This window comes from Somniosus microcephalus, unplaced genomic scaffold (genome assembly GCF_052327205.1).
Source record: "Somniosus microcephalus isolate GS21.2 unplaced genomic scaffold, FLI_Smic_1.0 unresolved_chr2, whole genome shotgun sequence".
NCBI lineage: Eukaryota > Metazoa > Chordata > Chondrichthyes > Squaliformes > Somniosidae > Somniosus > Somniosus microcephalus.
The window spans coordinates 52,570,242-52,592,532 of record NW_028225180.1 but is presented as its reverse complement, the minus strand read 5'-3'; the positions used below and the strand labels follow the sequence as shown (position 1 = coordinate 52,592,532).

Sequence of the window (22,291 nt, the reverse complement as noted above, 5' to 3'; positions counted from 1 at the left end):
AAGTCCCCACAGATGCGAACCTTCCTTGGTTCCCCAGGCGTGCTGCTCAACGACTTTTTCATCACAGGGATGATGGGTGTAGCCCACTCGCTCCAGTCTACCTTGGACAGTACACCTGAATGTTCCAGACTCTCCAGCTCTGCTTCGATGGCTGGGCGGATCGCATAAGGTACCGGTCTGGCCTTAAAACATTTTGGGCTTCCGTTTTCTTCAATTTTAATCGTCGCTGTCATGCCTTTTAGTGTTCCAAGTCCTTGCTGGAACACTTCTTTCGCGTCAGTTAGGATCTTTGACAGTCGCCCAGGTGTGACGTCGTCATCCTATTTGGCAGCCACAGTCAGTGCCTGTATGGAATGCCAATCCAGTTGTATTTTCTGGATCCATTCACGTCCCAGTAATGGTGGTCCTCCATCTTGCAATACATACAGGTTTAGTTTTGGTGTTTCCTTACCGTTATATATAACGGTCACCCTTATTTTTCCTTTGGGGTAGACTTTTTGCTCCATGTGCGTCTTCAAAATTATTTTTGTGTCTCTCAAGGGTATGTGTGAGAATGGCCGCTCGTAGTCCCGTCGGTTTATGCCTGTTAGGGCTGATCCTGTGTCCAATTCCGTCTTTACCTTGACTCCTGCTAACTTGAGAGTGACCCAAATGGTTCGGTGATCCTCCATTGTGATCACATTATATAGTTTCAGACAACTCAGTTCCCTGCTTTCGGAGTTGTTATCACTCTTTTGTTCGTCTGAACTATTCTCCATCATCTTATGTACCTTCTTGTACTTTCCTTTGGTAGGTTTCTTATTGCTGGTTTTCTTTCCCGACCTGCAGACTCGTGCTATGTGTCCTACTTTTCCACACTGTCTGCACACTTTGTCTTTGAACCAGCTATCATTCTGGTCGTGTGTTGTTCTGCCGCAGCGATAGCACTTCTCTGTTCCATATGACATTTCGTTTGTGCCATATTCTTGCGGTCTCTGTTGTATCGCTGCAGCGCCCCGTGGTGCTGCTTCATATGATACCGCAATGCTGAAAGCCTTTTCCAGCGTAAGGTCCTTTTCAGATAAAAGCTGTTTCTGGGTTCCTTCCCTTTGAAGCCCACACACAAACCTGTCCCATAAGGTAACTGCCAGTCCCGCTCCAAACTGGCAGTGTTTCGATAGTTTGCGCAGTTCTGTTAAATAATCAGCATTGCTTTCATCCTTATGCTGGTTCTGTTTGTGAAACTTGAATCTTTCTGCTATCAGCAGCGGTGTGGGGTTTAAATGTTCCTTTAGTATCGTTACTATGTCTTCAAAACTCTTCCATTGGCTTCGTTGGGGTTACTAGATTTCGTAATAAACCATACGTCTTTGCACCCATTAAAATTAACAATACCGACGCTTTCTTGTCATCTGACACCTCATTTGCCTTGCAGTACACCTCTATTCGTTCGACATATGTAGTTCAATCTTCGACTTCATTGTCAAATGCGGTGATACTGCCACTCTTCAGCATTTTGGGTGTGGTTTAAAATGGCGTCTCCCAATGGCTTAAAATGGCGTCTCCCGCGCTTTCCTTCATCCCCCGCTGCTGCCAACGCCGCTCCCGGCGGTTCTCGTGGCAATGGCAGCGCCCTGTAGGTTTCGCGCGCTTCTCCTGCGCTGCTGCCAACGCCACTCTCGGCGGTCCTTGTGGCAATGGCGGCGCCTCGCGGGTTTCTTCTCGTCTCTCTCTCCCTCTCTCCAATGCTGCTCGGTCCCTGAACACCGGCTGCGCCCTGTGCGCTCTGCCCTCTCTCTCTCTCCCCCATCGACGCTGCTCGGCCCTTTGCTCTGCCGCTCGGTCGGGCTCTAGCCCGCCGCTGTCCGGGAAGGGTCTGCGCACTACCTGTTGCCAGCCCATTTCACTGGACCACCTCGACTGGAAAGCCAAGCCTGGCTCTCGACAGCCTCCCCAGCAATTCTCGAGTCTCTGCTGGATGACTGGGCGGTTGCCCGTGGTCGACGCCCGAGTCTCTGGCCTCGACCTCCAATCCACTGATCTCCAGGAACGAATCCCCGGGAGGTGATGCAGAGTTGCAGGTAGGTTCGAACCTGCCTCGTCACCAATGTTGCGTCCGTGTCTAATAAGACACAGACTGTGGAGAATGGTACAACAGGTGTTTACTCAACGTGGCTCACACTGCAACTGCCTGTACAGATTACTACTCAGTGCTATATACAGGTGTGGTCACTGCCGATACTACAGTATACATGAGCTGTAAAAAGTAGCTCCCCCCTTAAAGGTATATACATTACAGCCGAGAATATCAACTTGGAAAGTTGGCAGCAGGTCGACCGTCCATTATTCGCCCTGCCCGATTATCATTTCCATTTAGTTCTATTCCATTAAAGGTAACTGACAGAACAGTACAGGCTGCTTGCTGTAATTTTCTGAAATGCTCTCCCAGGGAGTGACGCTCCACGACAGGTTCTACCTCCAGCATTGCGTCTCCGCCGAAGTTGGAATTGACCCCCAGTGATGCAGGGGGATGAAAAACCTGCACAACATCAGGTTTTCAATCCTCATTTTTTGGGGGTTAGTTTCCCTTTTTGGGTCTCATACATTTTAATCATTTTACCATTTGTTTTTGCTCTTGAAATGCCTCTCATTTACTGTGCAGATGATTCTTCTCGTTTCTCAGTTCGTTAATTTCCATTAAGTATCTTCTTGGTCAATAAACTCATACTTTGGTTCTGTATTCACAAAGGAGGACACAAATAACCGCCCAGGAATATCGGCAAACATGGGGACTAATGAGAGGGAGGAGCTGACAGAAATTAGTATCTCTAGGGATATGGTGTTGGGTAAGTTGAGGGGACTGAAGGCCGACAAATCCCCGGGGCCTGATAAACCACATCCTAGGGTACTTAAGGAGGTGGCCCTGGAGATAGCAGATGCTCTAAGGATCATCTTCCGGAACTCCATTGACTCGGGAACAGTACCCGTGGATTGGAGGGTAGCTAATGTTACCCCAATATTTAAAAAGGGGGGTAGAGAGAAAGCAGGGAATTATAGACCAGTAAGCCTTACATCGGTTGTGGGCAAAATGCTAGAGTCCATTATTAAGGATAAAATAGCGGAGCACTTGACAAATGGGGAAAGGATCGGACAGAGTCAACATGGATTTACAAAGGGTAAATCGTGTTTGACTAATCTGCTGGAATTTTTTGAGGAAGTAACTGGTAAAATAGATGGGGGAGAGCCAGTGGATGTGGTGTACCTTGACTTCCAGAAAGCCTTCGATAAAGTTCCACACAAAAGATTATCATGCAAAATTAAGGCTCATGGAATTGGGGGCAAAGTATTAACGTGGATAGAGAACTGGCTGGCGGATAGAAAACAGAGAGTTGGAATAAACGGCTCGTTTTCGGAGTGGCAGGCAGTGACCAGCGGGGTGCCGCAAGGATCTGTCCTGGGACCCCAGCTGTTCACAATATATATAAATGATCTGGATCAGGGAATTGGATGCAATATTTCCAAATTCGCTGACGACACTAAACTAGGAGGAGGGGTGGGCTCTGATGAGGATGTCAGGAGGCTACAGTGCGATTTGGACAGGTTGGGGGAATGGGCGGATACGTGGCAGATGCACTATAATGTGGATAAATGCGAGGTTATCCACTTTGGGGGTAAAAACAGGAGGGTAGATTATTATCTAAATGGCAATAGATTGGGAGATGGGGAAGTGCAGAGGGACCTGGGTGTTCTTGTGCACCAGTCACTGAAGGAGAGCATGCAGGTGCAACAGGCGATTAAGAAGGCAAATGGTATGTTGGCCTTCATATCAAGGGGGTTCGAGTATAGGAATAGGGATACCTTACTACAGCTGTACAAGGTGCTGGTGAGACCGCATCTGGAGTATTGTGTACAGTTTTGGTCGCCCCATCTGCGGAAGGATGTTCTTGCCATGGAAAGAGTGCAACGGCGATTCACCAGGGTGATACCTGGAATGGCGGGAATGACCTACGAAGAGAGATTAAATAGTTTGGGCTTGTACTCACTGGAGTTTAGAAGATTGAGAGGGGATCTCATCGAAACATATAAAATTATGGCAGGCCTGGACAGGCTGAATTCAGAGAGAATGTTTCCAATGGCCGGTGAGCACAGAACCAGGGGCCACAGTCTAAAAATAGCGGGCAAATCATTTAAACAGAGATGAGGAAGAATTTCTTCACTCAAAGAGTGGTGAGCCTGTGGAATTCCCTGCCACAGAGGTCTGTGAAGGCTAATTCAATAAATATTTTCAAGAGAGAATTGGATATATTTTTGAAGGCTAAGGGGATTAAGGGTTACGGAGAAAAGGCGGGGACGGTGTACTGAACTGGTAAGATCAGCCATGATCTCATTGAATGGCGGAGCAGGCTCGAAGGGCCGAATGGCCTACTCCTGTTCCTATCTCTATGTATCTATGTATCTATGTACCTTCCATTTAATCTCTGTTAGTTGCCTCTGGTCGCTCCTTTTCCCAGTTCCACTAAAACTGTCTCCCTTTGTTTTCAGTCCACACAAGAGTTGTACCCGAAGCGTTCCCCTGTTCTTCGTAGAGATACTGTCGGATCCGCTGGGTATTTTCACCTCTTCATATCATTGTTTCAGATTCACAATATTTTCAGTTTTATCTATTTCTTTCCTATTTGACCTGTTTCTCTTTGCTAACATTCTATGATACTAAGATCTGATTTCCTGTTAGTTCCCCGATTTTTAAGTAATCCAAACTCATTCTGTGTCCCTCCCACTCACCCGATGTTCCTATCCACTGAAATGCCTCTCGTATGTTAACAACGAGCTGACTCCATCCACCCCTCCATCAATCGCCTGTTGCAGTCTGTCCCGGTAGAATTTTGTGAACTGGAACAGCTGGTAATCGTTGCACTTTGTCAAGAACTCAGTGATTGTAGAGTTCGGATCTGTGAACACAAATGAAGAAAACTAAACACATTATCCACTTTCTGCCCAGCTGCGACATTTCATCTTACACCAAACGGCTAAAGCTTCCGGTGAGTCACATTAACAAACACCTTCCGAAAATCCATACGCACGTCATGTACAACATTCCTTTGCCCTGTATAGTCACATCTCAACACAACTGCATCTTATTGTGTTGGCAGATTGACCTCATGACTGGCAAATGATGTTTATCTTGGATAAGTGCAGCGTTGCGCCTGTGGGCAGGGCGAATGCTCAACATTCATACACCCTTCATAGAGAAGCATTGAAGAAGGGGGAGAAAGGAAGATCTGGGCATTCTAGTGCATACATCTCTAAAGGTACAGGAGCAATGCTGTGAAGTGATAGCTAGAGCAAAGAGGGTGTTGGGGTGCATTCATAGGGTAATTGGGTATAAGAGGACCTCTTTTGTCCTAGTACAAGACCTTGGTAAAGGCTTCACTTGGAATATTGTGTCCAGTTTTGGTCTCCTCACATGGTGGGTGATATTGAGGCTTTGAAACTGTTGCAGAGGAGGGACATTAGACTAATTCCCAGTATAAAGCAACTTAGTTATCAAGATAGGCTAAGAGTTTGGACTCTACACTTTAGAGAAGCAAAGACTTAGTGGTGATCTGATTGAGATTTATAAGATGATGAAGGGAATAGATTGTGTTCCAGTTGACAGTGTTAGGGTTAGGTTAGGGAGGGTCAGGGGTCACAATTTTAAGTTGTGCAAGGCCAGATTAAAGTTTGATGTCAGGAGAAGGTTCTTTCCCCAGAGAACAGTCGACCTCTGGAACAGGATACCTTCTCTGGCAGTGGACGCTGACTGGCTGATTTCCTTCAGGCGAGAGCTGAACCTGTTCCTGTTTGGTGCGGACATCACCTCTTACAACAGGAAGGAACTTCCGGGAATACAGTGTAAGATTGATCCGCTGGACTACTTTCAATCGCCTAGATGGGTCGGAGAGGAATTTCCCATATTATAATCCCCCAAATTGGCCTGTGTTTTCACCTGTGTTTTTTTCCACCAGATCATCACATGGTTTTGTTTGGGATAGGGCGACAAAGTATCGATAACGTTTTGCAATTGCCTGGGAAAGTCTGGCTGGTCCAAAGGGTCTTCACCTGTCTGTCATTGTTCGTAAAATTGTCATATACGACTTTTCTACAGCTAATTCATTCCAGCCTCCCCTCATCATCCGCTTTATCACTAACTGCTCACGAATTCGAACTGGATTAACGGATTTGAGGAGTTTTGACACAATAGTCTCTGGTTACCAGATTGATCCTCTCTCCACATTATAACAGAATCATCACTTCGGCTCCTTCAGTCCACCTGTATATCTTTGATATTAAACGTGGGTTGAAATGCTGTGCTCAGTCCATCCTATCTCCTCTCTGACTTCCTTTAACAGCCTGGGGTGCATTATTTCTGAGCCCAGTGACTTCTCCACCTCAGCTATTTTTCTCAGATCTAAATCCTCCTCTACAGTGATCTCTAACTGTGGACCCACATCCTCCTCTAGTACATCAACATTTTCACTTCAACCATCATTTTAGAAAGTAAAGGAAATATTTTGTATCTCCCCAAAATTGCATCCTCCACAACTAGTTTCCCCAGTTCCCCCTCTATCTGCCCTCCACTGCTTGCTGGCCTGAAAAAACCCACTGAGAATTGTACTGTCTCCCTTCCTATTGCTGAACTGCATACATATGGATTCCATCTTAGCATTGCTCCCTGGAACACCCTTATGTTCTAAACCTCTCCGCCTCTCTCTCCTCCTTTCAGACGTTCCTTAAACCTTAACTCTTTGAGCAAGCTTTTGCTCACCTGTCCTAATATCTCCTTGTGACTCGGTGTCAAATTTTGATTGACAGCACTCCTATGAAGCACATTGAGACGTTTTACCTTTTACAACATTAAAGGTGCTGTACAAACGCAAGTTTGTTGTTGTTGTTCTTGCGCTGTCATAGAATGCTTTATTAATACTGGCGTCCACAAATTGTTTGCACATCCCTCAATATGTTATCACCAAGAGCATTTCCCTCTGAATTCTGTGAAAACCCAGGCCCTGTCTTTTAAATACTAGATCACATCTCTCATGCTTCTGAATGTTTGGAATGATCTGTACACTCACATACACAACACTGAATATTAGCTCCAACGTTTGGAATGTTGACTCGTCCCGGTGTATTATATTTTGTTAAATCAAGTGACTTTATCTCTCACTATTTCAAATCCTCCTTCCCATTCCTTGCCAATAACATTTCACTGTTTGTTAAATCTTCTGTTTCAGCTGCAACGTTTTTATTAATTCCACTCCCTAGTCTCAGAACCGGAGATTTCACACTCTCCAGTCACATCGCCTGATCCCCTCCCACTGCTCCATTCACCTTATCAGTAAAACCATTATTGCTTGTCAGTACAGATGGCGGCCGTCCCTTCCCTCCTCCCTGAACTCACCCTCGTGCGTCAAGAAAGTGAACCCTTCCCTCCTGCCCAGCCCTGCAGCCGCACATTGACCTGCCTCATATTTCCCTCCTGAAGCAGCCCAGTGCAAAACAATCCGGAGCTCAACAGCTTGAGGCCTCGTTTCTTAGTTTAGTGCCTAAGTGTTAATAATCCCTCTATAAACGTATTTATGACCATGTTACTGGTTCCGACCATGGCTATTCTCTGCTCTCCTTTCCTTCCCAGAGTTGGTCCCACCTGTTCCAGGATGTTATTCCCTCTGCTACCTTGGATGCATCTAGCCATTCGGCACCTGCTCAGGGCTGAAGAAGAGCGTGTTTATTCCCCTGACGGTAGAATCTCCCACCAGTATCGCTGTCCTATTCCTGTGCCCCACCTGCCTCTCAGCTCCACCCCACTCGGGGTGGCCTCCTGCCCCCTGGTACCACACTGTTGCTCAGGAAGACCCTCCTCTGAGTCAATGTCTCTATCCACGTTACAGTCCCCAAAAGCAGGTATCTATTGGACATTTCCAGTGCTCAGGGGCTCCCTCCACCTGTGACTGCGGTGTCCCTCTCGATGGTGACTCACTTCCCTCTTTGTACTCAGTCCCTGCCCTGTTCCCTCTTCCTGTGTGAGCTGCAGATTCATGCACAAGATCCGGACCTTTCGTTCAGACAGAAATTGTATTTTAAAGTATTTTGTGAACCGACCTGTGTCCATTCTCATTCTTTTTGAAGATGTTGGATCGTCTCCCCTGTTTGGGCATTCAGTCATGGTGGTGACAGGCGTTTCCAGGTTCTGATGCTCTGTAACAAATATAATATTAATAGGAGGGTTAGACGGAAAAATTGAAATGAGAAGGAGAACATTACCTTTTTAAACATGATGGCCGATAAATTGCGTTCGCAGCGGGCGGAGGGCTGCGATCCTGAAAAATCTGCGCCTGGACCGGAGTGCTCCAGGGAGGCGCAGAATTCCGTTAATGTGCCTCCTCAAACTGCCGGTGTGCAGGGCCCACGTATCCCAGGGGCGGAGCTAGTTCGCAGCATCCCTGGGATCATGTGGGCCATGGGGAGTCAATCAGAGCAGGGAATCTCCATTCATAGATTTGACAGGAAGACCTGTCAAATCTGTGAATAGAGATCAGCCCCAAAACATAAGTAAAACTTCAAGCCCCCGACCTGCACTTACCTAGCGCGCCTGCCGTTGTGCTGTGGGCCCATGTGGGATTCCGATCCTGGGCCTCCTGCAGCTGCCGGTGTGCAGTGCTCGCGTATCCCAGGGGTGCAGTTAGTTCAAAGCGTCCCCTGGGTTCATGTGGGCCATGGAGAGCCAATCGGAGCAGGGAATCTCTATTCATAGATTTGACAGGAAGACCTGTCAAATCTATGAATAGAGATCGGCCCCAAAACCTAACTAAAACGTCAAATAATTTTTTTTTTAATCACATTTTTTAAATAACTATAAATTACATAAAATAACTATTTTAAACAAAAATTTAAATTTTTGAAAACAATAATTAAAATTTTTAGCGGGGCTAAAATTAAACTTACCTTTCTTTAAAGTATTTTAAAATGATAAATCAGTGGGGAAAAAAATCTTTTACTTTCTTCACCTCTTACCTTGTTAAAAGCAGGCGGCCTTGCTCCTGCTTTTCCAGGCGCAGCTGTTTCAGACTTACCTGGAATGAAGCAACTGCTGAAAAAAACGGAAGTTGCAGCCATACGCGCTGCCTATCGGCGCAGGCTTTTGACCTGTGAAACACTTTCATTGAAAAACGGAAGTTCCGGTTTCCAGCGCATGTGTAAAACTGGCATTTCCGTTGGCCCTACAGGTGAGTACACAACGCGTACTCACCCGTAGGGAACGGAATTTATGGCCCAATATCAACTCCCTCCTCCCCAATCAGTACAACAGCTGTTAGCTCTGGGATCTCAGAAAACACCATGAATATACAAGTGGTAGATTTGATTGCTGTTTTACAATCAAAATTCTCCATTTGTGTGTGTGCCCGCACACGTGCATCCATTGAAACTATCAATCAGCGTCCTTTCCTTTCCCCACTGTGGAAATGTAAAAGTGATTCAGTTAATTTATAACCCGTTTGAGAATTTGTAAAATTCAGTACTTTGCTGTTTCACTAACGCTGCAACAAGGAAATAAACACACAACAGCATAAACAGAGGGGCAAGGAGATTGTATGAGAAATGATTATTGGTAACATAATAGGGAACACTAACGCCTTTTATAAACATATAAAGCGAGAAAGAACAGTCCAAGGAAATGTGGGGCCGATTTGGGACCAAAAAGGCAATCATCCTGTGGAAGCAGAGGACATGGCTGAGGTACTAAATTAACACTTTGCCTCCGTATTCACTAAAGAAGTGGATGCTGCCAATCGTACAGTAAATGAGGAGGTGGTTGAGAAATGGGAGAGGATATAAATAGATTAGGAAAACCTACTAAATCGGTTGGCAGGGCTTAATGTAGAAATGTCACCCACTTTGCCACAATCTTCCAATCCTTGGATATGAGAAAGGTGCCAGAGGACTGGAGGGTTGCAAACGCCACTTCACTGTTCAAAGGAGAGAGTGATAAACCAAATAACTACGACTCAGCTTAACATCGGTGTTGCGGAAGCTTCTAGGGACAAATATCCGAATCAAAATTCATTGTCACTTGGAAGAACATGGGTTAATTAGCGACAGCCAAAATTGACTTTTTTTAAAAGGCAAATTAAATCTGTCTGACTTGAATGAGTTAAGTGATGAAATAGGAGAGGGTTGATGGAGGTGGTACAAATGATGTTCTGTATATGGACTTTCTGAAGGCATTTGATAAAGTACCTCATAATAGTCTGGTTAACAAAATTGAAGCCAATGATATTAAAGGAGTACTGGCAGCATGGATACTAGATTGGCGACAGGACAGAAAACAGACAAATCAAATCAAATCAACATTTATTGTCATTGTTAGTGCACAAGTGCAGTACAACGCAATGTAGGCTTGCGGCTCCCGAGAGTGTAGATTTAGATTAAGACATTGTGAACCGATATTTTTCACACTGGAGGGAAGTATACAATGGTTTCCCCAGGGGTCGGTATGAGGAGCACTGCTCTTTCTGATATATATTAGTGACCTGGACCTGGGTATACAGGGCATAATTTAAAGGTTTGTAGATGAGATGAGACCGAAAAGTCATAAACTGTGATGAGGATAACAGAAGACTTCAGGAGGAAATAGACAGTCTGGTGAAATGGGCAGACACATGGCAGGTGAAATTTAATGCAGAGAAGTGTGAAGTGCTTCATTTTGGAAGGAAGAATGAGGCGATGTAATTTAAGCCTACTGGTACAATTTAAAGGTGTTGCAGGAACAGAAAAACTTGTGGTATACATTTAGAAATATTTGACGGTGCCAGGACAGGACTATAAGGCTTTTAGAAAGGTTTATGGGAGCATTGGTTTTATAGGGGCATAGGAATATACGAACAAGAGTAGGCCACTCATTTGCTCGAGCTTGTTCCTCCATTCAATTCGATCATGGCTGAGCTGTATCTTAACTCCATCTACCCGCCTTGGTTCCGTAACCCTAAATACCATTGCCTAACAAAAATCTATCAATAACGGTTTTGTCATTTTCAATTTTCCGAGCCTCAACAGCTTTTTGAGGGCGAGTGCTCCAGATTTCCACTACACTGTGTCTGAAGAAGTGCTTTCTAACATCACCCCTGAACGGCCGAGCTCTGCGGCTAAGGTTATGCCCCCTTTTTCCGGATTACTCCACCAAGGGAAATAGTTTAACTCTATCACAGCAATTCCTTTGATCATCTTCAATACCTCAATTGGATCACCACTTAACACTTTATATTCAAGGGAATACATGCTTCGTCTATGTAATCAGTCCTCATAATTTGACTCTTTTAACTCTGAGCTGCAAAGCCAAGATATCCTTCCTGAGGTGCGGTGCCCAGAACTTAGCACAATACTCGGAATCGGTTCAGACCAGAGCTCTGTACAGCTGTGGCATTACTTTTGCATTCCAGTCCTCCTAAGATAAAGCCTAACATTTCATTAGCCTTTTAATCTATCCACCAGCTTCTAGTAATTTCTATACTTGGAGCCCTAATTCTCTCTGCTCATCCACGGCTCCTAGCTGCTCACTATTTAGAAAATACTCTGATCTCTTTTTAGGCCCCAAGTGAATCACCTCACACTTTCCCACATTGAACTCCAGCTGCCATAGTTTTACCCATAAGAGTACAAATGCAACAAAATTGAACTCAACCATTGGTTAAGCCTCAGCTAGAGCATTGTGTCCAATTCTGGGCACCGCACTTTAGGAAATCTTTCAAGGCCTCGGAGAAGGTGGAGAGGAAATTTAATAGAATGGTAACAGATGAAGGACTTCAGCTACTTGGAGACACTAGAGGAGCTGGAATTGTTCTGTTTAGAGCAGAAAATGTTAATGGGAGATTTAATAGAGGTGTCAATAATCATGAAGGTGTTTCCATAGAGTAAATAAGGAGCAACTGACAGAAGGGTCGGTAAACAGAGGACACAGACTTAATGTAATTGATAAAAGAGCCAGAGGTGAGATGAGGAGATTGTTTTTAGGCATCGAGTTATTATGATCTGGAATGCACTGTCTGAAAGAGTGGTGGGAGCAGAGCCAATAGTAACTTTTAATACTGAATTAGTTAAATACACGAAGGGGAGAACATTCGCAGTGCTCTGGGGAGAGAGCAGGGGTGTGGGACACATTGGATTACTCTTTCAAAGAGCGGGTACAGGCACGTTGTGCCGAATGGCCTCATTCTGTGCTGTATCATTCCAAGTTTCTGATGGTATCGACCTCTGACACTTAGGCCTAGAAATTCGGTATAGCCACGTTTGAGGCGCTAGTCCTGGCGATGCGCAAAGTTTAGCGCCACCTAGCGCGATATTGGGTTGCAGCGCCCCTAAAGGTGATTGCGGCGCTAAATCAGGCACTGCACGCTACTCTTAAGGCGCTAACCCGGCGGCGCAACCCAATTTCACGGCGGCGGGGCGCAGCGAGGGTGCTGACAATAATCACTTTCCCTGAGACACACTGGCGCCGGCCAGCTCTTAAAGGGGCAGGTCAATTGGCAACACCAGACACACTCAATGCCTTGTAGGCCTTCAAAGCGGTGGGAGCCTATCTGTGGCGCACCAGCCTAGCAAGACATGGAAATGGTGAGGCAGAGGGCGGAACACCTCACTGATGGGGCATTGGATGCTTTGGTTGGCGCAGTGGAATCAAGGCCAAGGAAGATGGTCGGAATGTTATTTACGTTTTGGACAGTCTCCCGGGTGTGAGAGCCAGTTATGTGTCAGTGTATTAGTTTTGCTTTCTGTTGCCATAGCTTTCTCATATTTGAAGGAACCACATTTTGTGTAATAAAACACTTTCTTCATTTACAATGGCCATGCCTGCTATTTACATGCATTTTGCCCTTCACAAGCTTGAGGGTATCAGACCGGTTCCATTCCTGTTCTTGGAATGGCAGCAAGCATTCCGTGAGAGGGGCCTAGAAGCTACTTCTGATCAGCCTCTGACACGCAGCCTGAGAGGAGCCGCTCGCGTAGAAGTTCAGGCCAGCAGCCATCTTCTCAGCTGCCGACAGAGATGTCCTGCACCTTATCTGAGGCTGCAGATCTGGCTGAAGCAGCTGGCACAGCTCAGTCACCAGCTCCTTTCTAAATCGCAGCCTTCTGACACACTGCTCCTCCGCCATGTTCATGTAGGAAAACTGCTGTCGGATAACCCTGCCAGTGTAAGGTATGCTGTGGCGACGTCTGTTAGCCCTCCTCCATCTGGCCACGCCCAGCCCCGCGTCTCAGTGCCCTTTCCAGATGATTCAGCAGCAGGACGTTCCCCTCCAATGCAGGCCCCATAATAAGTGCCCACAGGAAGGTTCCCCGTTGTCAAGGCTCACCAACAGCACGGTGATGGTCGGAAGGCTGAAGATCGTCTGCCTGCACTGGCTCAGTGGTCAAATGGCTCTCAGTGTGCAGCTCAGCAACTCTTTGTAGCTCTCGAAGTTGTGATCCAAAAATGGCTGCCGCTTTTAAACCACACCAGTCCCCTTTAAATAACGCTCCTCCAGCCAGAGATTGACTTGGTAAGACCCAGGTAAGCTGTCACTATTAGTGCCAGGCGCCACGGAGGGAGGCGCCACTGAATTTCCAGCCCGGGGCGCCCATAAGGCGTTGCACACTCAAATGACATCATAATCAGCCTGCGCCCAGGAGCGGATGCTAAGATTTAGCACCAGTGCTAAATGAATGCTCAATATGGGGCGAGGCGCTAGGCGCATTGCGCCTGCCCAGAAGTTGGCTAACGCCCCACTTCTCGGCCTCTTTAGGCATTAATCGGTTGCGCAACCAAACGAATTTCTCCCCCATAGTTCCTAAGCATGCAATAAACGATAAATGTACTTGAATGCTATTTACAGAAGCAGACCTTTAGCGTGTGAGAATGCATTTGGAAGTTTACTTCTGTTAACCAGCAAAGGATGGCCAAAAATTGTTAAAAAGGGAGAAAATAGAATGAGAGTATACCAGCAAGAAACGTTAAAAAAATTGCAGGAGCTTCTAAAAGTATGTAAACATGAAGAGATTAGCAAAGGTAAGCATTGGTCGCTTATAGGTTGAGACAGGAGAAATTATAATGGGAAATAAGGAAATGGCAGAGATTTCAAACAAATATTTTGTATCTGTCTTCACAGTAGAAGACACAAATAGCATACTAAAAATAGCGGGAACCAAGGGGCTGATGAGAATAATTAAGTTATTAATAACAGTCGAGAAAAAACGTACTTGATAAACTAATGGGACTAAAAGCAGACAAACCCCTGGCCTGACGGCCTACATCCTAGGGTTCTAAAAGAGGTGTCTGCAGAGATAGTGGATGCATTGGTTGCGATCTTCCAAAATTCCCTAGATTCTGGAACAGTCCCAACAGATTGGAAGGTAAAAAATGTAACCTCGCTATTCAAGAAAGGGGGAAGAGAGAAAGCAGGGAAATACAGGCCAGTGAGCCCGACGTCAGGAAAATGCTGGAATCCAAGGGAGGGGCAAGAGGGCACTTAGAACATCATAATATGATCAGGCAGAGTCAACATGGTTTTATGAAGGGGAAATCATGCTTACACAACTTTAGTGATTTTTGAGAATGCAACTAGCTGGGTAGATAAAGGGGAACCGATGGGTGTAATATATTTGGATTGCAAAAGGCATTTGATAAGGTGCCACATATAAGTTTGCTTCGTAAGATAAGGGCTCATGGGGTTGAGGGTAATATATTAGCTACAAGGTCAGGTTGGAGAAGCTGGATTTGTTTTCATTAGAGCAAAGGAGGTTGAGGAGTGATGTGATAAAGGTGTACAAGATTATAATGGGTTTGGATAGGCTAGGCGGGGAAAGGCTGTTCCCACTAATGGATGGTACAAGGACAAGGGGACACAGATTCAAGTTTTGAGGCAAGAGATACAAAAATTCCTGGAAATAGTGGAGAACCAAGGGTCTAGCGAGAATGAGGAACTGAAAAAAGTTAGTAATAGTAAAAAAATAGTACTGGAGAAATTAATGGGACTGAAAGCCGATAAATCCCCTGGACCTGATGGTCTATATCCTAGGGTTTTGAAAGAGGTGTCTATAGAGATAGTAGGTGCATTGGTTGTCATTTTCCAAAATTCCAGATTCTAGAACTGTTCCCGCGGATTGGAAGGTAGCCAATGTAACCCCATGATTTAAGGAGGGAGAGAGAAAACGGGGAATTACAGACCAGTTAACCTGACATCAGTAGCAGGGAAAATGCTAGAATTTATTATTTAGGACGTGGCAACAGAGCACTTAGAAAATAATAATAGGATTTGGCAGAGTCAACACGGATTTCTGAAACGGAATTTGTGTTTTACAAATCTTAGAGTGCTTTGAGGTTGTAACTAACAATAGATAAGGGGGAACCAGTGGATGTGGGGTATTTGGATTTTCAGAAGGCATTCAATAAGGTACCACATAAGAGGTTATTAAACAAAATTAGGGCTCTTGGGATTGGGCGTGATATACCAGCATGGATTGAGGATTGGTTAACTGACAGAAAACAGAGAGTAGGAACAAACGGGTCATTTTCTGATTGGCAGGCTGTAACTAGTGGGGTACCACAAGGATCAGTGCTAGGGCCTCAGCTATTCAGAATCTACATCAATGATTTGGATGAGTCGACCAAAAGTAATATATCCAAGTTTGCTGATGATACAAAGCTGGGTGGGATTGTAAGTTCAACTTACTAAGTTGTGAGGAGGATGCAAGGAGGCTTGAAGGTGACATAGACAGACTAAGTGAGTGGGCAAGAACATGGCAAATGGAATATAACTTGGAGAAATGAAAACTTATCCACTTTGGTAGGAATAATAGAAAAGCAAAGTATTTTTAAATGTTGAGAGATTGGGAAATGTTGGTGTTCAGAGGGACCTGTGTGTTCTTGTACACAAATCACTGAAAGTTAACATGCAGGTACAGCAAGCAATTAGTATGTTGGCCTTTATCACAAGAGGATTTGATTATAAGAGTAAAGACATCCTACTGCAAATATATAGGGCCCTGGTGAGACTACAGCAGGAGTATTGTGTACCATTTGGGTCTCCTTACCCAAGGAAGGATATACTTGCCATAGAATCATAGAAATTTAGAGCACAGAAGGAGGCCATTCGGCCCATCTTGTCCGTGCCGGCCGACAAAGAGCTATCCATCCTAATCCCACTTTCCCGCACTTGCTCCGTAGTCTTGTAGGTTACTGCACTTCAAGTGCATAATCCAAGTACTTTTAAAAATGTGCTGAGGGTCTCTGCCTCTACCACCATTTCAGGCAGTGAGTTCCAGACCCCCACTGTCCTCTGCGTGAAAAGAATTCTCCTCAAATCCCCTCTAAACTTCCGACCAATTACTTTAAATCTACACCCCCTGGTTAATGACCCTTCTGCTAAGGGAAATTGTTCCTTTCTATCACTCTATCTAGGCCCCTCAAAGAAAACAACCCATGCCTCGCCAATCTTTCCACATAGCTAAAATTCTCCAGTCCAGGAAACATCCTCGTAAATCTCCTCTGTACCCTCACTAGCGCAATCACATCTTTCCTGCAATGTGCTGACCAGAACTGCACGCAGTACTCTAGCTGAGGCCTAACTAATGTTTTATACAGATCAAGCTTCACCTCCCTGCTCTTATATTCTATGCCTTGGCTAATAAAGGCATATGCTTTCTTACCACCTTATCTACCTGTCCTGCTACCTTTAGGGATCTGTGGACATGCACTTACGTGTCCTACCATTTATTGTGCATTCTCTTGCCTTGTTAGCCCTCCCCAAATGCTTTACCTCGCACTTCTCCAGAATTCCAGTTGCCACTGTTCTGCCCACCTGACCAGCCCATTGATATCTTCCTGCAGTCTAAAGCTTTCTTCTACATTATCCACCGCACTGCCAATTTTTGTATCATCTGCAAACTTCTTAATCATACCCACTATATACAAGTCCAAATCATTGATATATATCACAAAAAGCAAGGGACCTAGTACTGAGCCCTGCAGAACCCCAGTGGAAGCAGCCTTCCAGTCACAAAAACAACCATTGGCCATAGCATTTTTGCTTCATACTTCTGAGCTTTTACTTTCGTGACCAGTCTGCCATGTGGGACCTTATCAAAAGCCTTGCTAAAATCCATATACATTACATGAAACGCGCTACCCTCATCGACCCTCCTTGTTACCTCCTCAAATAATTCAATCAAGTTAGTCAGACATGACTTCCCCTTAACAAATCCATGCTGACAGCCCTTGATTAATCCGTGTCTTTCTAAATGAAGATATATCCTGTTGCTCAGAACATTTTCCAATCATTTTCCCACTACCGAGGTTAGGCTGACTGGCCTGTAATTACACAGTCTATCCCTTTTTAAACAACGGTTCCACGCTAGTGGTTCTCCACTCCTCTGGCACCATACCTGTGGCCACAGAGGATTAGAAAATGATTGTCAGAGCCTCTGCTTCTTCCTCCCTTAAAAGGAGTACAATGAAGGTTCACCAGACTGGTTCATGGGATGAGGGAAATTGTCGAATGAGGAGAGATTGAGTAGACTGGGCCTATATTCTCTAGAGTTTAGAAGAATGAGAGGTGATCTCATTGAAAGATACACAATTCTTACAAGGCTTGACTGGGTAGATGCAGGGAGAATGTTACCCCTGGCTGGGGAGAAAAGAACCAGGGGTCACAGTCTCAGAATAAGGGGTCAGCCATTTAGGACTGAGATGAGGAGAAATTTCTTCACAGAGGGTAGAGGAGGCTCAGTCGTTGAGTATATTCAAGACAGAGATCGATAAACTTTTGAATATTAAGGGAATCAAGGGATATGGGGATAGTGTAGGAAAGTGGAGATGAGGTAACAGATCAGCCGCGATCTTATTGAATGGCAGAGCAGGCTCCAAGGGTCAAATGGCCTCCTCCTGCTCTTACTTCTTATGTACTTAAAGAAGTGAGTTTTAGGCTGCTCTTACAGGAGGAGAGGGAGGCAGAGAGGTTTAGGTGCAGAATTTCAGAGCTGAGACAGCTGAAGGCACGGCCACCACCGTTGGGATTGGAAGAGGGTGAAGTGCACAAGAGACCAGAATCGGAGGAACAGAGAGATCTAGGAGGTGGGGGAGTGTAGGACCGGAGGACGTTACAGAGACTGGAAGGGACAAGACCATGAAGGGGTTTAATCAAGGATGAGAGTTTTAATTTGGAGGTGCTGGGGGACCGGGAGACAATGTCGGTTCACAAGCACAGGGGTGATCGCTGAGCAGGGTTTCTGATGCATTTAAATTTACGGAGGGTGAAAGGATCAATGCCGACCCGGAGAGCACTGGGAAATTCGAGTCTCCAGGTGATAAAAGTATGGATGTGGGTTTCAGCAGCAGATTGGTTGAAGCAGGGACGAAAATGGCTGATGTTACGGAGGTGGAAGTTGGCGGTCTTTGAGCTGGAGAGAATATTGGGTCGGAAGCTCAGCTCGGCGTCAGATAGAATGCTGCAGTTGCGAACAGTATGCTTAAATCTGAGACACTGATTGGGACGGGGAGGGAATCATTGCAGAGGGAACAGAATTCCTGGCAGCTGCCGAAGACCATGTCTTTGGTCTTCCCAATGTTTAATTGGAGGAATGTGTAGCTCATCTCAGATGGATTTTGTTCAAGCAGCGTGAGAAAGCAAAGGCAGTGGAGGGTTCGAGAGAGGTCGTGGAGAGGTCGAGCAGAGTGTTGTCAGGGTACATGTGAAAGCTGAACACTTGTATTCGGATAATGTCTCCAAAGGGCAGCATGTAGGTGAGAAATTGGAGGGGGCGAGGGGAGATCAACGGGGGACTCCAGAACTAACAGAGCAGGAGAGGGAAGAGAAGCTGTTGATGGAGTTTCTCTGGGTACGACTGGATGGGTAAAAGTGGAAACAAGCGAGGACAGTCCCACTGAGCTGGACAACGGACGAGAGGCATTGGAGGATGTTGTGCTCGACCGTGTCAAAGACTGCAGAGGTCGAGAAGAATGAGGAGTGATAGTTTACTATGGTCACAGTCTTGGAATGTGTCGATTGGGACATTGGTTATTGCCATTTCAGGGCTGTGGCAGGGGTGGAAACACAATTGGAGAGATTCAGAGATGAAGCTGTGAAAAAGATGGGCAGAGATTCGGGAGGTGACAAAACATTGAGGAAAGGCAGGCTGGAGATGGAGATACACATGTCGAACTCTTCACCCACATGTCAAACTGGGCGAATCCCTGATCAAACCCTTTCCCCTGAAATACGCAAGTCTCATTGAATGTTACAGGAACAGTTAAACTCATTTCACTTTTACAGAATATTCCACGCGCTCTGGCTGGGCAACTGGAATCTCCCAGTTCCACCGGAGGGGTTTGCTTGTTGCAGGCTACAGAAGAAGACCAAAGCTCGCTTTGTACCAAACTGTCTCAGAAAATGTGGTATCGTCACTTCCTGTTTTACACAGAATTAACAGCAGAGAAACAGGCTATTCAGCCCAAGTGATCTGTGCCGGTGTTTATGGTCCACATGAGCCTGCTGCCACCGCTCTTATTCTACATTTGGACAAAGAAGTAGGTTTTAAGGAGCGTCTTAAAGGAGCAGAGAGAGGTAGAGACGTTTAAAGAGGCAATTCCAGAGCTTAGGGCCTCTGCAGCTAAAGGCACGGCCGCCAATGGTGGAGAGAAGAAAATCGGAGATGTGCCACAGGTCAGAATTGGAGGAGCGCAGGGATTTCGGAGGGATGTAGAGTTGGAAGAGATTACAAACATGGGAAGGGGCAAGGCCATGGAGAGCTTTTAAAACAAGGATGACAATTATAAAATCAGTCTAACGCCAAACCCGGAGCCAATACAGGTCAGCGAGCACAGGGATGATGGGTGAACGGGACTTGTTGAGAGTTAGAATACATGGAGCAGAGTTTTGGATGAGTTCAAGTTTATGGAGAGTGGAAGGAGGAGGCCGGCCAGGAGAGCCTTGGAACAGTCCAGTCTAGAGGTAACAAAGGAATGGATGAGGGTATCAGCAACAGATGAGCTGAGGCAGGGTCAGAGACTGGCGCTGTTATGGAGCTGGAAGTAGACGGTGTTGGCTATGGAGTGGATATGTGGTCAGACTCTCATCCTACGGCCAAATACGACAGCAAGGTGGCGAATGCTCTGATTCAGCCTCAGACAGTGGGCAGGGAGAGGGATGGAGTCGATGCCTCGGGAACACAGCTCGTGGCGAGGACCGAAGGCAATGTCTAATGTTACCTTTCTCCCTGTCCCACAGGTGCTGCTCACCCCTGAGAATCCCTCCCGCTGACACAACTTTTCAAGCATCTCCACACATCAGCAGGGTGCACGGTCTGGGAAACACTTACAATGGAAAGACGGGTCACTCTCACAGGCCGATGGGTTGGGCGTCTAGTGGGCACAGGGGTTGGGTCAGTGTGGCGTAGGCAGAGGTAGAGAAAAGAGAGGGGGAGGCAGGGGGCAGAGTGGGGACAGGAATTTATTGCACTCTGGACAGTCTTACCCTGAATATAACGGACATTGTACAAGGGAGGAAACTTACATCTCTTCTAATATCAAAACCAACTTCTAATATTACTCACAGCAAAATACTGGAGATGCTGGAATTATAACATAAAAGCTGAAAATGCTGGAAATACTCAGTGGGTCAGGCAGTGTCTGTGGGGAGGGGACGGTGGGGTTAACGGTTCAGGTCAATGCCCTTTCCTGAGAACAGGTTCAGGATCTGCAACATTAACCCCACCTTCCTCTCCCCACAAACGCTGCCTGACCCGCTGAGTGTTTCCAGCATTTTCTGCTTTTATTTCTAATATTATTACTCATCCCCTTTTTCAGACTATATTCTGTGTTTTACTTGGTTTGGGTTCTCACCATTTCAGAATACACTGGGAATCTGAGGCTAGCTGTGTATCTGACGTTGATTTTGGAAGCACATTCCCTGCTTGCTTTGATCGGCGTTGTTCTACTTCTGTACTGTGTGTGTCTGTGACCAATGAGGCAGGAGGCAAGCACTCACCCGGCATTTAATGTCTTTCACCGTCCCCAGTACTGAACACTGGAGCTGTCCAAAGTTAATGAAGCTGTGCTCAGCATTCACGATCTGAGAATACTCCATACCTGCTGGTCACAGGCCGCGCTGATCTTTGAGGTTAGTCTCTGAATTGAGTATGATTAGTTTCTCTGTTCAACCTTTCTCCTTGATTACTCACCAGATCTGAGCTACTTTAACACTGAGATCTGATGGTGTCGGTGTCAGTTCAGCCCCGCCTAATAAACAGACACATGTCCATCTGCTGGGCTCTGTCCCAGACTGGTGTCACCTCAGATCAAATTCCTTTCCTCTAAAATACATACAAGATTCGCTGTGACTGTGTGTTTAGGGACAGAAACTGACCTCACTTCACATTCCATTGCACGGCCTCATGCTGGATAATTGTGCTCAGTGGTCAGACTCACCCAGTCTCATTCTCACCATTTCCTGCCTTACCTTGTAGTCATTGTATACGGTCTACAGGACCAGTGTGCATCTGAGTCAATGGGTCTCTCACTGACTATTCTCCCCAGTCCATCTCCAGGACCAATGTGTATCTGAGTCAATGGGACTCTCTCTGACCTTTCTCCCTAGTCCATCTCCATGACCAGTGTGTATCTGAGTCAATGGGACTCTCTCTGACCTTTCTCCCCAGTCCATCTCCAGGACAAGTGTGTATCTGAGTCAATGGGACTCTCTCTGACATTTCTCCCCAGGCAATCTCCAAGACCAGTGTGTATATGAGTCAATGGGACTCTCTGACCTTTCTCCCCAGACAATCTCCAGGACCAGTGTGTATCTGAGTCAATGGGACTCTCTCTGAATTTTCTCCCCAATCTCCAGGACCAGTGTGTATTTTAGACAATGGGACTCTCTCTGACCTTGCTCCACAGTCGATCTCTGGAAGCTCTTTGAATCGGAAGGGTTCTCTCTGGTTGGTGTTCTCACAATCCAGTGCTGGTTCTCCTGCTGTTGTTCCTCAGTCTACAATCCCTGTTTACTTCCAGCTGTGGACCTTCCTCAATCACTCCATCATTCACCGCGAGATCTAATTGTGGCAGAGCAGAAAATGAGAACAATATTGAAAGCGTGAAATAATGTAACGTAGCTTTTTATCTGCTTACTAAAATTTAAATGTCAAGGCTGAGTATTTGCTTGATTTTGTCCCTTTCCTCAGATCCTCAGTTCCGGGGCTGTGTGTTTATTTTGGAGATTTTCCTCACAGTAAATTCCGGCTGCCTGAG

General features: G+C 45.9%; 1 protein-coding gene and 1 pseudogene across 1 annotated transcript in view; one reads left to right on the top strand and one right to left on the bottom strand.

Moving 5' to 3' along the window:
- Window positions 1-8,182, bottom strand: part of LOC147092643 (NACHT, LRR and PYD domains-containing protein 3-like) — a 38,123-nt pseudogene extending 29,941 nt beyond the window's left edge.
- The window catches only part of LOC147092642 (NACHT, LRR and PYD domains-containing protein 3-like), a 901,415-nt gene that overhangs the window by 791,552 nt on the left and 87,572 nt on the right, over window positions 1-22,291 (top strand). The gene's annotated exons all lie outside the window — the stretch shown is intronic.